The sequence below is a fragment of the Marmota monax genome, unplaced genomic scaffold, assembly GCF_021218885.2.
Source record: "Marmota monax isolate L192 unplaced genomic scaffold, Marmota_monax_Labrador192_F-V1.1 WCK01_AAM20220418_F8-fsc00117, whole genome shotgun sequence".
Taxonomy (NCBI): domain Eukaryota; kingdom Metazoa; phylum Chordata; class Mammalia; order Rodentia; family Sciuridae; genus Marmota; species Marmota monax.
In genome coordinates, this window is record NW_026693023.1 from 5017864 (window position 1) to 5032198 (window position 14335).

Below are 14335 nucleotides of genomic sequence, written 5' to 3' on the forward strand. Positions count from 1 at the left end.
TAGATTTTTAATGTGCAACTTGACTTGTGCTTCTTTGAAGAATGCTTTTGATGTTGACAGTGACATGTTAATGATACCCTCAAAAAGCCATAAATCTACACCAAAGAGAGTGTCTGGGCACTATTTTAAAAGCTTTAGTTCCTTCTCATGCAGTACCAAATGTCTTGATTTTAAAGTGGATACTATATCTCTGATGGCCACAAAAACTTACAAAAAGGCATCCCTATAGTTGGGCTGGAGCTTATAAACTCTAATAGTTCTATCATGATTATTATTCACGTCAGTGCCGCCTTGCTACAAGGTGTTAGACACATGAGGTGTTGAAAACTTCTGATTCTTGGAGATTAGGTGTCAAAATATTCAGGGTTGGGCTGTTTTTAGCAGTAATCAGTGAAGGATCTTGCTGTTGGAAATGGTGGTCAGGTTTTAAATCAAATCCTTTGTTATCACCCAAAGGCATTTCTTAAAAATCTCAAAAAGGCAAACATTTATAGCAAACATCTATAGTCGTGTTGTATAGGTTAGTGAGAAAATCACAGGTGCTTTGGATGTGCATGGGCAGTCACTTTTCTTTTTAAAGCTTAAAACTGATATTTAGTATTTTAAAGTATGTTTAAACAGTTTTATTGAAGTATACTGGTTTGTGTGATGAGCACAGAATGTTTGACATACTCCTTCTTTCTAGAAATACATGTATTTATTTTGAATTCTCAAGAGAAGTAGTTTAATTCTGAAGTTCTCAGTCATCTGCCTCAGCCTGAATCTCAGAGAAATTAGACAGCTTTTTAAATTATTTTTTAAATCGGTGCACTACTGTTATACATAAAAGCAGAATTCAATGTAATATCTTCAGACATACACTTGACATCATTTGGTTAATTTCTTTCTAAGCAGTATTTTTATGTTCCTCAGTAGACTCTTAGTTTGGGGACTCAATATTGAGAGCCACTGTTTTAACGTGTATAAAAATAGAAACTCGGAGGGTACAAATGAAGTCACTGATCTTTAAGATTTAGAGAACATATTTGACAGTCCCTGTCATATCGAAAGTGTACAGGATATAGGTGACCTCTCTTGTTCTCATGTCCACACTTGCACCCCAGGCTTTATCTTTCTGTGTTGAAGCTCGATGACTTGAATGGGTAGAATTGAATATTGGCATCGAATGGGGACCTAAACTGTTCCTGTCAGATTAGAAAAACTGTGTTATTAATAAAAGAGAGAAGATTATATGAGAGATTATATAATAAGGAAGAAACTTATAGGAGCATAGGTTTGGAGATGTTACTACAGGTTTTTCTTCTGGACAAGAACATAAGTTCAAGAAATGGAGATTCCTTATTTTAACCCTCATCAAACCCTCGGGCCCATGAATTAATCACATTTTTGTTAGAATAATGAAAATTATATTCCAGTATTGAATATTTTCAGTACTATGTTTCATCTGTGTCATTGCATGTACTATTTGATTCACTTCCCTATAGTTTTTGACTATACTCTTATAACTATACCATAATTTTTTTACTTACATTTTCAGTGAAACTTGGGTGATCATTACCTGAGATAATTTACTTGTAAAGGTAAAAGGTTTACTTTGGCTCAAGTTTTGGACGTTTTGGTGCATGATTGGTTAGCCCCATTGTTTGGGGCCTGTGGTGAGGCAGCAAGTAATAGCAGGAGCATGTGCCAAACCATTCATCTCAAGCTGGGGAGCAAAGAGACAAAGAGAAAAGAGACTGAGTTCCTGCAGTCCATTCAAGGGCATGCCCCAGTGACCTCTTTGGAGGCTCCACCTCTCAAAAGATTCTACAGCCTTCCAGTAGTGCCCCTGGACCTAGACTTTAATACATGAGCTTCTGGGGGACATTCAAGATCCCCACAATGAGTGGAGAAATGCATTTGTACTAGTTTTAGTATTCAAAGGTTGTAGACATGAGTATCTTCTTCCCATGCAGGTAAATTTCCAGGGACTATTGCTGGGTGACTGAAAGAAGTAGACTGGGACAGCTTGGGCCTCTTTTCCATCTTGGGAAATGAAGCATGGGCATGCTTTCTAAAGCAAACTTTACTCTTCTTGCCCTGTTTATGACTGCTGGTGGTTCTATGTATGAAGTCAAATACAAACTCTTAGTAAAAATACTTTACTTAGTGTGTGCAAATGAAGACACTGATCTTTTAAGATAGAGAACAATGTCATAGTTCATCTGTGTCATTGCACATACTGTTGCTGACTCAGTTCTCTGAAGTTCAGTGTTTGTGTGACTGTACCATAATTTATTTACTCATTTTTTTTTGCCCGTGAAACTTGAAGGAGGTTATCACATTATTTCTGCTATGAAATATACTATGAAGAACACTCACACTGTGAAGCGTTTCTCATATATCAGAGAGTAGGTTACTTGGGCCTAGAATGTGAACATGTTAGCTATTCCAGATAATGCTAGTAATTTTTATGTGAACAATTAATTTCCATCTCCTTGATTACTAGTGAAGTTACACATATTTTCATATAATTGTCATTTACATTTTATAAAAAAACTAAGTAAGTCTTTTGCTCATTTTTTTTCCTGTTTGACTTAATTATTAGAGTTTTACATGTGTGTTACTGAGCTTATGATGGAATTACTTCCCAATAAATTGATCAAAAGTTGGAGCTACCAAGATTTGAAAATGCATTTGAACATGGAGCATCAGAATTTAGCAGCACAGGACCCCTCTGGAGCTTTGGTTGTTTACCCTTGTATTCACATGGCTGATGGGCATTCTGAGAGAACATTGCACTCTCCCTAGCCCAGAAGAAGATCAGAATGAAGTGACAGTTTCTACTGAATGTGCCTTGCTTTCATACTCTTATAAAGTGAAAAAAAAAAAAAAAACATAAAATGATCCATTGTAAGTTAGGGATCATGCGGATGTGTGTATCTCAGTGTGTTAATGTGTGGAATTTCTTCTCCAAGTTTTAGATCTCTTCTGATAAAGTAGAATTATTTATGGTATCTTCTCATGGACTAGAATTTTTAATTTTAATGTCATTAGTGTCATTAATCATTATGATTAGTTCTTTTTGTGTCATGCTGAGGAAATCCTAAATTTCATTAAAGATGTTCTCCGGTATTTTTTTCTAAAATCTTATATTTTGATCTTTCATATTAATGCCTTTTATCTATTGGGAATAGATTTTTTTTCCTATGTAGAGTTTGAATTAGGAATTTAATTTCAGTCTTTTGAGTGAAGGAGTACTTGTCCCAGTACCACTTATTGAAGAATCCCTTCCTTTCTCTAGGGATATGCAATGTCACCTTGTTAATTTATGACAGTTTCATATATACATGGGAATTTAGTCTGGTATTACAAGTTCTTCAAGACAATTTCAACAAACTTTTTGATTTTATTTCCTCCTACCCCTCAGATACCCCCACTCAGCTGGACATTATTCTTTCCTTGAACTTTGAATTACCTCACAATTTCCTTTGTTTTATGCATCTGCCTTTTGGTATTTTCTTTTCTTTTTTCTTTTTTCTTTTTTTTTTTCTTTTTTTTTTTTGCTGCTTTCTCTTTTGCTCCCAATTATATTGTAATATTTTGGAAGCAGGTATGGAATTTTGTTTATCTCTGATACCCCAAACAGAATATAGTACCTTTTACCTAGTAGATATTTGATCAAACATTGAATTGAAATCACAACAATGTTTGAAACTGTCCAACTCATCTTATTATTTTTGTCCATCCATCATTGCTGACATATATAGAGCTTAAATGCAATGCCTAGGGTCATAGAACTCTGTGGGTCCCTGAACCCCCCCCCCCTTTATTCCTTGAGCTTATTCCAGAAAACCTTTCATATGCATTCAGTGGGTAAATGACAGAATTATGAAACACTGCCCAGAAGTATGAACCAGTATGAAGTTGCTAGAAAACAAGCGAAGAGACACATAGGTAAGAGGTCTGAGGACTTTAATCCTGCCAAGTTCATTGCTAAGAATAATGTCAGTTAACCTACAACTCAGCATTATCCAAGTATAGTCGGCTGACCTGCACCTCTGTGTCTTTGTTCAACACAGTTTACTGACCTGCACCTCTGTGCCTTTGTTCACAGTCTTTGTCCAACAGTTTGTTTGTGTCATTGTCCATGAATCTTCTCAGCACTAGAGATTGATTTTTTATTGAATGCTTTATCTCCATACCCTGACACAACTACTGTTACTGAACCAATCAGACCATGTCTTAATTCTTTTTTATAGATCTTTTATTTACTCTTTGATCATCATCTTCTGAGGGTGGAGTCAGCATTCTGTTCTACCATATCTGTTCATCGTCTAACTTGGGAATATATTAGGTATAGTTCTGTTTCTAAGATACTCTACATGCAAAAACCAAATAAGCAAAAACTAAAAACCTTCAGGTGAGCTTATAAATGTATTTGATCAAACCACCATTTATGTATATAGTTTTTTTTTGACAAAATTATTATCCTCCTGTTCCTAATAAGATATAAACCTATGTGAGTGGTGTACTTCCAAAATATTAACTGCTATCACAGTAGTCTAAATTAAAGTTGAAGAACTTGTTACGTATATTCAGAGATCCCAAGTTGGGGAAGTTTTGTAGGAAAAAAGCATTCCTAATTGAGTCTACATAGTTGGGAATTTGCATAATCAGAAGAGAAGGATCCTTAAATTTGAATTTATAACTCAAAAAAGGGACAAATATAGAAAAATGAATGGAGATAAAAGGGTACAAGCAACAAATAACTCTTTGTCCCCATTGGATGGTTCTGGAAACAACTTCCTGAGGTGCTTACCAAATTGGAGTGAGCATTCTGAAAGGGTAAGTTGGGACTCTTGGATCTTATTCATGAAGGTGAACTCTCAATATCTACTTTACCTGGTTGATTGACGGTTGGGAGCTTCCAGGTAGGATAACATGGAGAAGTTGAGGCAGGAAATCAGGACTGATAGCAGCATTTTCAGGTAGTAAGACTTTCTTCTCTACCTTCTGAGTTAGGAATAGGCTAATGATTAAATTAACCTGACTGAGGAGTCCAGGGGAGTGTGAGTGTGTGTGTTTATTTTTTTTATTTAGATGAAAGTATTTCATTCCAAATTATAAAGATGCTATATACCTTTTGTAAGAAAATTGAAACTACATGAAAGACAGCAATTTCAAATAAATATTCTAAACATAACTCCTTCCAGAGAATTTTTCATTTCTCTGTGCGTCTTTTTTTTTTAATTTTTTTTTTAATTTTTTATTGTGGGTTGTTCAAAACATTACAAATTTCTTGACATATCATATTCCACACTTTGATTCAAGTGGGTTATGAACTCCCACCTTCACCCCATACAAGATTCTGTGCGTCTTTTGACTTGCAGATCTCTGCTGGTCCCTCAGTTCTCCAACTTTGGGAAGGAGGAATGCTGTTACCCAAGTGCTCAACCAAATATTTTAGCCTTGATAAAATTCAGAATGTTAATTTTTTGATAACCAGTGCTAAATATCTTGTATGTTCTTTTACACATCCTGAAAGCTTTGGATGAGAAAATATCACACACTTGTTATTTTTAAAAAACTGGCCAGTAATAATGGACATGACGCTTGTTGTGCCATATAGCCAACTGGAGAAAGCTTTATAGAAAAGTTGCAGAGCAGTGATTTGTGTTAAATGAGCTAAAAGGGATACAAACCCACAGTGTTTTTTTTTTTAGCCCAAGTTGGGGATAATGTGTGATTTTGGGTAGCTACTCCACTATTCAGAACAAAGATTTGTTTTATCTAATACTTTCCCAAGACAACTTTGAAGGGTAGTTTTCCTATTTCTGGTATGGTATCATATATGAATTTTGTCTCAGAACCAGAATGAATCAGATATTGGGACATATGAACTCTTATGTATATAAATAGGGACATAAATATTTAGATTATGTAGTGTTCTTATGAGGTTGTCTCAGTTGTGGTGAAGTGTAATCTTACTAAGAAAAATGACATCATTATATAGACTTCAGTTATAGTGTATATTTCTCCCCTTTTCTGGGAGTTAGAAATAAAAAATTATAAGGAAGTTTTACAGGATGCATTAGTTAAGATTATAGTGATCAGTCTTTGCAAAGTCCCTCCACCACTTTCTTCTTAAACTGATTTATTAATAAAGTGCACCTGAAGTAATTGAGGCTGAGAATAAAAACCTGAAGACCATTTTTTTTTTGCAAGCCGTGACGTAACATGGTTCTCAATTCATCCATCCCTCCCCCACCATCCTTCCTCCTAGCTTAAATACTCATATCCAGTTTGAAGACTTTTGCAATTCCTTATCTACAAGCATTTTCTCTTGCATATAAGTGCATAATGGTGTTAGTTTTATAGCTAATAGTCACCTGTGTATCAAGTTGAATGTGTGCTACTTTCCTCATAAAACACCTGGATGACAGGGCTTGTTGTTTTCCGAACATTCGTTCATTTGCTTTTGAGACCTTTTAGTAATTCAAGGAATAATTGAATAGATGAATGGTTACAAACTACAATTAATATTGGCATATTAACTGAACTTTGTCTTGATAGTTATATCTGATAATATGAATGTCTGCTCTGTGCACTCATTGTGTTAGATGCTTAATGTGTACAGACTTTAATCTTACTGTAACCATACAAGGTGGACATTAGTGTACATTTTGTTAAAAAGGGAAATTAAAACTCAAATATACTTTTTCAAAGGTTCTTATTCTAATCAGCAGAAGAATAGGAATTTGTACTTGAGACAGCCCTACAACAAAGCACGATTCTTTCCTAGTATCAGGTGAAGGTATGGTCATGAGTTCCAGGGATAACATTCCTTTTATAGCCAGCTGTAGTTTACCAGAGAAACTTTTCCAAGATACTTCTTAATTATTAGGTATGATGGGGAGTTCCCTGAGCAAGTGTAAATTGAATCCATCTAATTTTTTTTTTTAATTTGTCTCTGATACAAGCAGGTTATATGTGATATATTTTCTTAATATGTAACTGTTGTTGAGCCAAGGTCCTGCTTTCCCTCTTTGGTGTCTCATCAGGGCAAAAGAGATAATTTGACTCTTTGGGGCACTGTGTCTGACAGGCCCACTCTGCTGGGCTTATACTGACTGTTGGCTGCATCCTTACTCTCATAGCCCTTTCTGTTTCAGAGCCTGATGCTTCTTGCACATCCAGAGGACTAAGTTTCAAATCGAAATGATAAGACCTTCTCCATGGAGTTAGTGTTATACCGTGATGTGACCTTGCTTTGGGCAAAGATTGTGCGTGCATTGATGTACACGCTAATAATAGTTGGAGGTATGAATTATAGGCCAAATCATAACCTAAGGTAAAATTAGTAACCTACGTTTCAAACTGGGCATTTACAGTCTAAGAGCTCACGAAGAGATTTAACCCCATTGGTGGGTGTTAGAGCAGAGGAATTAATATGTATTTAACATACTCATGTACTGTACTAGCCAGATTAATACCCTATTTTATTTAATCCTCTATGGGAGGAAACTGAAATTGCAGACCAGAAGATAAAATTGAAAGATGTTAACCTAAATTTTCCTGAGTCATAAGTAATGGCAAGTGATGGATCTGATTTTTTTTAAAAAAGTTCAACAAAAATATATTTTTCAAGTAAATTTATTATATACATATGTATCTAACTCCATTCCTGCTATAATTGATATGGTTTAGATAAGTGTCCCCCATTGGGCCATGTGTTAAAGGGTTGATCACTATGGGAAGGTGGTAGAAATCTTTAAGGGGTTGGGCCTGGTAAGAGGTCTTTAGGTCATTGGAAGGATGCACATGCCTTGAAGAGGGTTGTGGAACTTAGGTCTCTCTCTCTCTCTCTCTGCCTTGAAGAGGGTTGTGGAACTTAGGTCTCTCTCTCTCTCTCTCTCTCTCTCTCTCTTTTTTTTTTTTTTTAACTTTTTGGCCACTATGAGATGAGCAGCTTTGCTTCCTGCAGTGAGTATTACCTCACTCTAGGCCTAAAAGCAGTGGGGTCACTCAACCATGGACTGAACCTCCCCAAACTGTGAGCCAAATAAACCATTTCTCTTTTTAAGTTAATTATTTCAGGTTTTTTTTTTATAGTAGTAGAAAGCAGATTAACACAATAGCAAAATATCTTACAATGTGGATAATTGATTAAAATAATCATTTTTCACAGTTCTGGAGACTGGTATGTTCAAGATCAAAGCCCCAGCCTTGGTGGGGTTTTCTTTCTGTTATAAATAGTATCTTTTTACTATTCTCATATGGAGGAAGAGATAGACACTGTGTCCTTAAATGGCATGAGGGAAAAACTCACTCTCAATCTGTTTATAAGTACACTGATACCATATGTGAGGGCAGAGCTCCCGTGGCCTAATCACCTCCTGAAGACCTTACTGTTGCTCCGGGGATTAAGTTTCAATATGAATTTTGGAGGGACACAGAACATTCAGGTCATAGTGATTTGCTCATTTTTCAGGAGGCAGTGAAAAGGAGTGGCAAAGAACGCAGTGTTGGGAGACAGATCACTTGAGTTAGAATTCAGTTTTTAGCATTTAGTAGTTATGTGTCTCCTTATCTGTAAAATGGGAATAAGTAATAGTTCCAACCACATTGAGGAATAATGAGGATTGAGTAAACTCATATATGCTAAGCATATTCATATTATGCAGAGTAGTCAAGCCAAATCTAGAACTTAGTATTTTATGTATATTTAATACTGTTTTATTAGGTTTTTCACTGCTGTGACTAAAAGATCTGACCTGAACAACTGTAGAGGAGGGAAAGTTTATTTGAGGGGTCAGGGTTTCAGAGGTCTTACTCCATAGAAAGCTGGCTCCATTTCTCAGGTCTTGGATGAGGCTGAACATCATGGTGGAGTTTGTGGCAGAGGGAAGCGGCTCACATCATGGTGATCAAGAAGCTCAGAGGGACTCCACTGTCCAGATACAGTATATATACACCAAAGCCACACCTTAATTCCCACCTGCTTCAGCCATATCCTACCACTTCAGTTACCACTGTTAATCAGTTAATTTAATCAGGGGGTTAAATCACTGATTGGGTTAAGACTCTTACAACCCAATTATTTTTCCTCTTAACCTTCTTGCATTGTCTCACGTGTGATGAGCTTTGGGGGAACACCTCACATCTTCATCATAACAAATACTGTTACTATATTTGAGGCACTGTGCTAGAAGAAGGGATCTAGAAGTAAAAGTTGTAACTACCGTCAAAGATCTTTCAGTCTAGTGAGGAAGATGCTAGTATAAACTTTATATGGTGTTGTCAGAAATGGAGGGAGTGGAATATTGCAGGTGTTGATGGAAGCACAGACAGGAGTCCCCCAATACTTGCAAGTGAGAGCTTACTCATAGGAAAGAGCTGAATTGAGGGACCAGTCTGAAGTAAGAATGATACAGGGCAGGTTTGGGAAGTTGAACACATTCCAGGTGGTATAGGGAGTAAAAAGCCCCTTATTTTAAGAAACCCTCTCCTCTGAGTTCCTCGGGGGGTATGGAGTCTTACATTGATCAGAAGAAGATCTTATATTCCACAGAGACAGGAAAGACGTAAATATCCTTGGGAGAAGTGTCTGTTAGTTAGCTATGAGCTGACAGTTTGGAAATCCAATCCTTTCTGTGAAGTAATTCCTAATAGTGGGGTGAAGAGGCAGAAGAGGAACCAGTGCATTGAAGAAAAGACTGGACTTCTGGAAGGAAGGAATCCAAAGGCCAAGGAAAAATCTTCAGAGGAAGGAGAGCTGGTGGCTGGAAGGGGCTGGCCGGTGGTAAGAAGGGGTGGAGAGGGGACATGGGTTTTACCCAAATCATACTGTATGGCAGGGTAGAAGTTAATGCTGGGTAGACCTACATCCTAGTGGTCATGGTTTGGAAAGGAGTTGGTTCCAGTGGAAAAAGACACCATGCACATCAGCAGAGGCAGCTGCTGGGTGTTATTTTCCAGCCACGAACTCTAGAGTGCTATATATATTACTCTAGGTAACTACTCTTCATCATGCTGGTAGTTCATTTTTACCTTTTCCAAGTGAACACTTTAGGCCGACTGATTTCCGTTTTTTCTTCCTCTCTGAAATAGAGGAGTGCTCTTTAGCACTTTTACCCTTTGAAAATATAAAATCACTCAAGGGCTTTCATATTTTCAAAGGGCAAAAGCAACTTTAGCAAGAGAGAAGAGTGCAAAAAGCTGACTGATCTTTTTTTTTTTTTTTTTAAGTGCTATAATGAAAACATGTATAAGACATATCCTCGGGGCTGGTGTAGGTGGAGGAGAGAGGGAGGGCAAGAGGGCAAGGATGGCTGCATATTCCGAAAGTGAAACAGCTCCTTTGTTGCCCGGGTTTTATTTTTCCCTTTTTAACTCACTGGTGAAGAAATGGTCTGTATCATTTTCCCACAGGCCTTTGCTGGGATACAAAGAAGAAGTGCTCCCCTCCAGATTTTAATTAAGAAAACAAATGTTTTCTTTTTTGGCACTGATTATCCAATTCTCTGACTCCTGAGAATGAAATCGTAACCATCAGGAACTTGCCAGTGTTATTCCTGAGTGAATTTTGCCTTCAGAGTGACAGGTATAGTTATGTCTCCTTGAAAATGCCGAGAGAACGGTTCACCTGTCAGGTGAGAGACAGATAACTGAGCTACCAGCCAGGCCCATTATCTCACCCTGGCACCACCTTGCTGTACAGCAGACACCTCCGGAGCAGTCCATCATTCCGGAGGACCATATTTTACCCAATGAGTTGCTTACTCCAAGCAGCTATAGAAATGATCTACTAACTCGGGCTTCCTTGGCAACACCCAAAGGTGGCATGTCTTTGAGATGGGCTGTTTGCCTCCTCTGCAAAGCACATACAACAAAGTATTATCTGTTAGAAGGGTTTTTTTTTTAAAAATTTATGATTATTATTAAATATAAACTTGAACAATTACTTATGGAGTCTTTCCTGGTTTTGATTCTTAAATGCCATTTGCCAAATACATCTTTTTGGGAATCCCTTGGTTACAGCATTAATCCATAGACTGAGAGCTGCTCAGACCCTTGTGTCAAGATGATCCCCAAATTAGTGCTGGCACTTTCCAGAATGTGGGTTGGGATGTACTAGAGTCTAATTTGATGAAGAACATACTTTGCCATTTCAGTGACTCAGTGGTATCATCATCTCCCCTGTTCCCTCTTTGTCTCATTCTCTTTAATGGCAGCCTGCACCTGCTATGGTCAGGAGCCATGGGGGGTCTTCTGAGTGGTAGAGTTATACCCTTCCTTGAGTTTACTGCAGAGTAGCGATTAATTGTGCAACTATGTAAGAGTTTATGGTGCTGCTTCAAATGGAGTCTCCCATCAAAGGGCCACTTAAAATTCATGCACAGTTGCAACTGTGAAGGAATACCTAAGACTCATAAATAAGGCAAACCTATCTTAATTTATTGCCAGTACCTTCTATACCCACATTGAGCTATTCAGAACCCTGCACAATTGATGTTTCTTTCCTCCAGTTATTTCAGTAAAAAATGAACTCTATTTTATGCCACACAAGCATACTAATAAACCAGTGTTTTGCTGCTTATAAAGGCAAACTGTCACCTGTTAAAATATGTAACTGTCATAGAAAGATAAAAAAGGATCATTTAATAATGATGAACAATGTGCATGTGGCATAAATAGAATCCAAAAGGTAAACAGCAGTTTATTATGCTAGCACCAGCCAGAACTATTCCTCAATGGAGACCTCTCAGTGCTCATCTCTATGCACTTCCTTTTAAGGGAAATATCATCAGCTTAAAAGTGGTGAGTGCATGTATTTCATGGAGCCTCTCATCTTGTTCAGAATATGGACTGTTACTTTGTAATGGAGGGAAAATTGGTTTTTAGGCCTATTTTTTGTAAGTTTGAGAATAATCTTAAGTGCTCTGTTATTGTTGTCTAGATCTTTATAATTGGGAGCATTTAGAATTTTCATTATTCTGGTAGCTTTGGGAAAGAAGTTGTTTTTAATTAAGCTCTTGAGCTGCTTTTTCTGCTGTTTGAAGTCAAATACATCTCTAGCAAGAATATGATGTCGTTGAATAGAGCCTGGGCTGGCAAAAAAATATCAGTGGGTTCTGGTATTTGTCTGGGCCTCTTGGTCTCTCCTGATTGACTTGTAGGAATAATACCTAAAAGTGACAGCCTGATTTCCTTTGTGATGTAAGGGGATGGTTCAGGGATTTAGGACAATGTCAGACTTGCCTACCTGCATACTAAACTTTAATATTATGGGGGCTTTCCTTGGTTCTGTTGAAACTAATAGGAGATTAAGATGAAACTTTTTCATGAGTAAATTCTTCAGTTATAGTATATGAAATCCTGGGAATTAAAATCTAGAACTGTTATCGTAATCAGAACTTCTTTTCTTCTAGGGTCATTTCTCCCCATCTCCAGTTAGCATGGATTTACATTGACTAATGTCTTGGAAACTACAGTTATGCTTGGCTAAATGAATATTGAATGTTTTAAAGATCATGTAAATATTTGCCCATTAGCAAGCCCTGGCTTCTTAAATATTTGGGCTTGTATATTAAGTTTAATTTAAAATGATTTAAAAGCTTACTTAACTATTGAAAAACAGCTATCCCCGCTTAGAACAACAATAGGCTTTCCAAGCGAAGTTAAATTTGAAGCATTGTACTCCATGGGAAACAGATCTTCACCCAAACCAGAAGAGCTAATATTGTATTGAAATAATGAAGGGTTTCATTGGAAAATCAGAGAGAACTAGCTTCTGGGTTTGGGAGTTGGAATACTTCAGATTCCAGCTTCTTTGCACACCCAAATGTCTTCCTCATGGTGAGGTTTATTCATCTGGTGACTTCGTTTATCAGAATGATTAAAATAAGTGTGGTGTATATAAAGTGATTTGTAGGCAGAAAAATAAAACATTCATCTTGTAATTTAAAGGTAGAATCTTGTTGTTGTTGTTTTGGAGGTGGAACTGAGGGATGCTCTACCACTAAGCTACATCCCCAGCCCTTTTTATTTTTTATTTCGATTAAAGATATTCTAAATTGCCACCGCTTGACTTGAACTTGTGATCTTCCTGCCTCAGCCTCAGCTGCTAGGATCACAGGTGTGTGCCAGTATGTCTGATTTTCAGGTAGAATCTTTAAATACTAGGTACTTGAGCAAGATTTTCCTACTTTCCTTTGTTAAATGCATTTGACAAAACACCTGAGAAAATGAACTTAAGAGGAAAATCTTATGATTTCAGAGGTTTTATTTAAGGTCCCTTGGTCCAGTTACTTTGGGTCTGTGGTGACATAGTACGCTATCATGGTAGCGTGGGACAGAGAAGGACTATCCAACTTGTGGGAAAGCAGGGAGAGAGAGGAGGGGTCATGTTCCAGTTTCCCCTTGAGGGACACACCCTTAGTGACCTAACCTCTTACACTAGGTCCTACTCCCTAAAGGTTCTACTACCTCTCAGTAGTGCCACTAAGGGACTGTCTTCAACATATTGTCTTTTGGGAACATCCCAAATCTTCCTACATCCTATGGTCTAGCTGATCTTTGTTACTAGTAATCTATTTTTTAAAATGCTTGTGTTATTTTATTACTCTCTGAAAAATCAAAAGTACTTTCTTGTTGCCTTTAAATACAGACTCCTTGGAAGTAGTATTTGGACCTAATCTATCTTGCCAGTTTCATCCCTCACCACTCTCCATCCTGTACCTCACAAAATTCCAATGTGAACTTTTCACAGCTCTGCACCTTCCCGTACATGTTACCCTAAAATACAAGGTCACTTAAGCTTTCTTCCAGGCTGATGGCCTCCTACTTAGCCTTCTAAACTAAGGTAAGTACTGCTACTGCTGTTGAATTTCTAAAAAAAAAATTCCATTGAGCAGAGTGAATCACTTCCCTCTGAGCTAGTTCTTAAAATATGATATTTATTGTATTAAATTTACAAAGACTAAATTGCCCATTTCTGTTCATGTTTGCTAAATTTTAGGGGGTCATGTTTGTGTAGCCCATTATCCTTTAAAATTATGTACCTTTTCATTCATCATGATGGTAATGAACCTATATATTAGTAGCTTCATGTCTAAATGTGAACTTGATGCCTTAAAATATATTTGAATAGTAAGCCTTAAAAATAGAAAATTTAAGAACAAACAGAACAGAAAGCCTTTCCTTAGGAATTGGAATTAGGTGGTTGATTTTTTTCTTAGATTCTTCCAGTCTTGGATGATACTCATTTGACTACTGACTTGCCTTAAGGTTCTAGGCAAATTTGCAAGACTGCATCTTTTTCATTTGACAAATGAGAATAAATAATATGCAC

At 37.1% G+C, this 14335-nt stretch overlaps 1 protein-coding gene across 8 annotated transcripts in view; it reads left to right on the top strand.

Moving 5' to 3' along the window:
- Unc5d (unc-5 netrin receptor D) overlaps positions 1–14335 on the top strand; it is a 524947-nt gene that overhangs the window by 11894 nt on the left and 498718 nt on the right. The gene's annotated exons all lie outside the window — the stretch shown is intronic.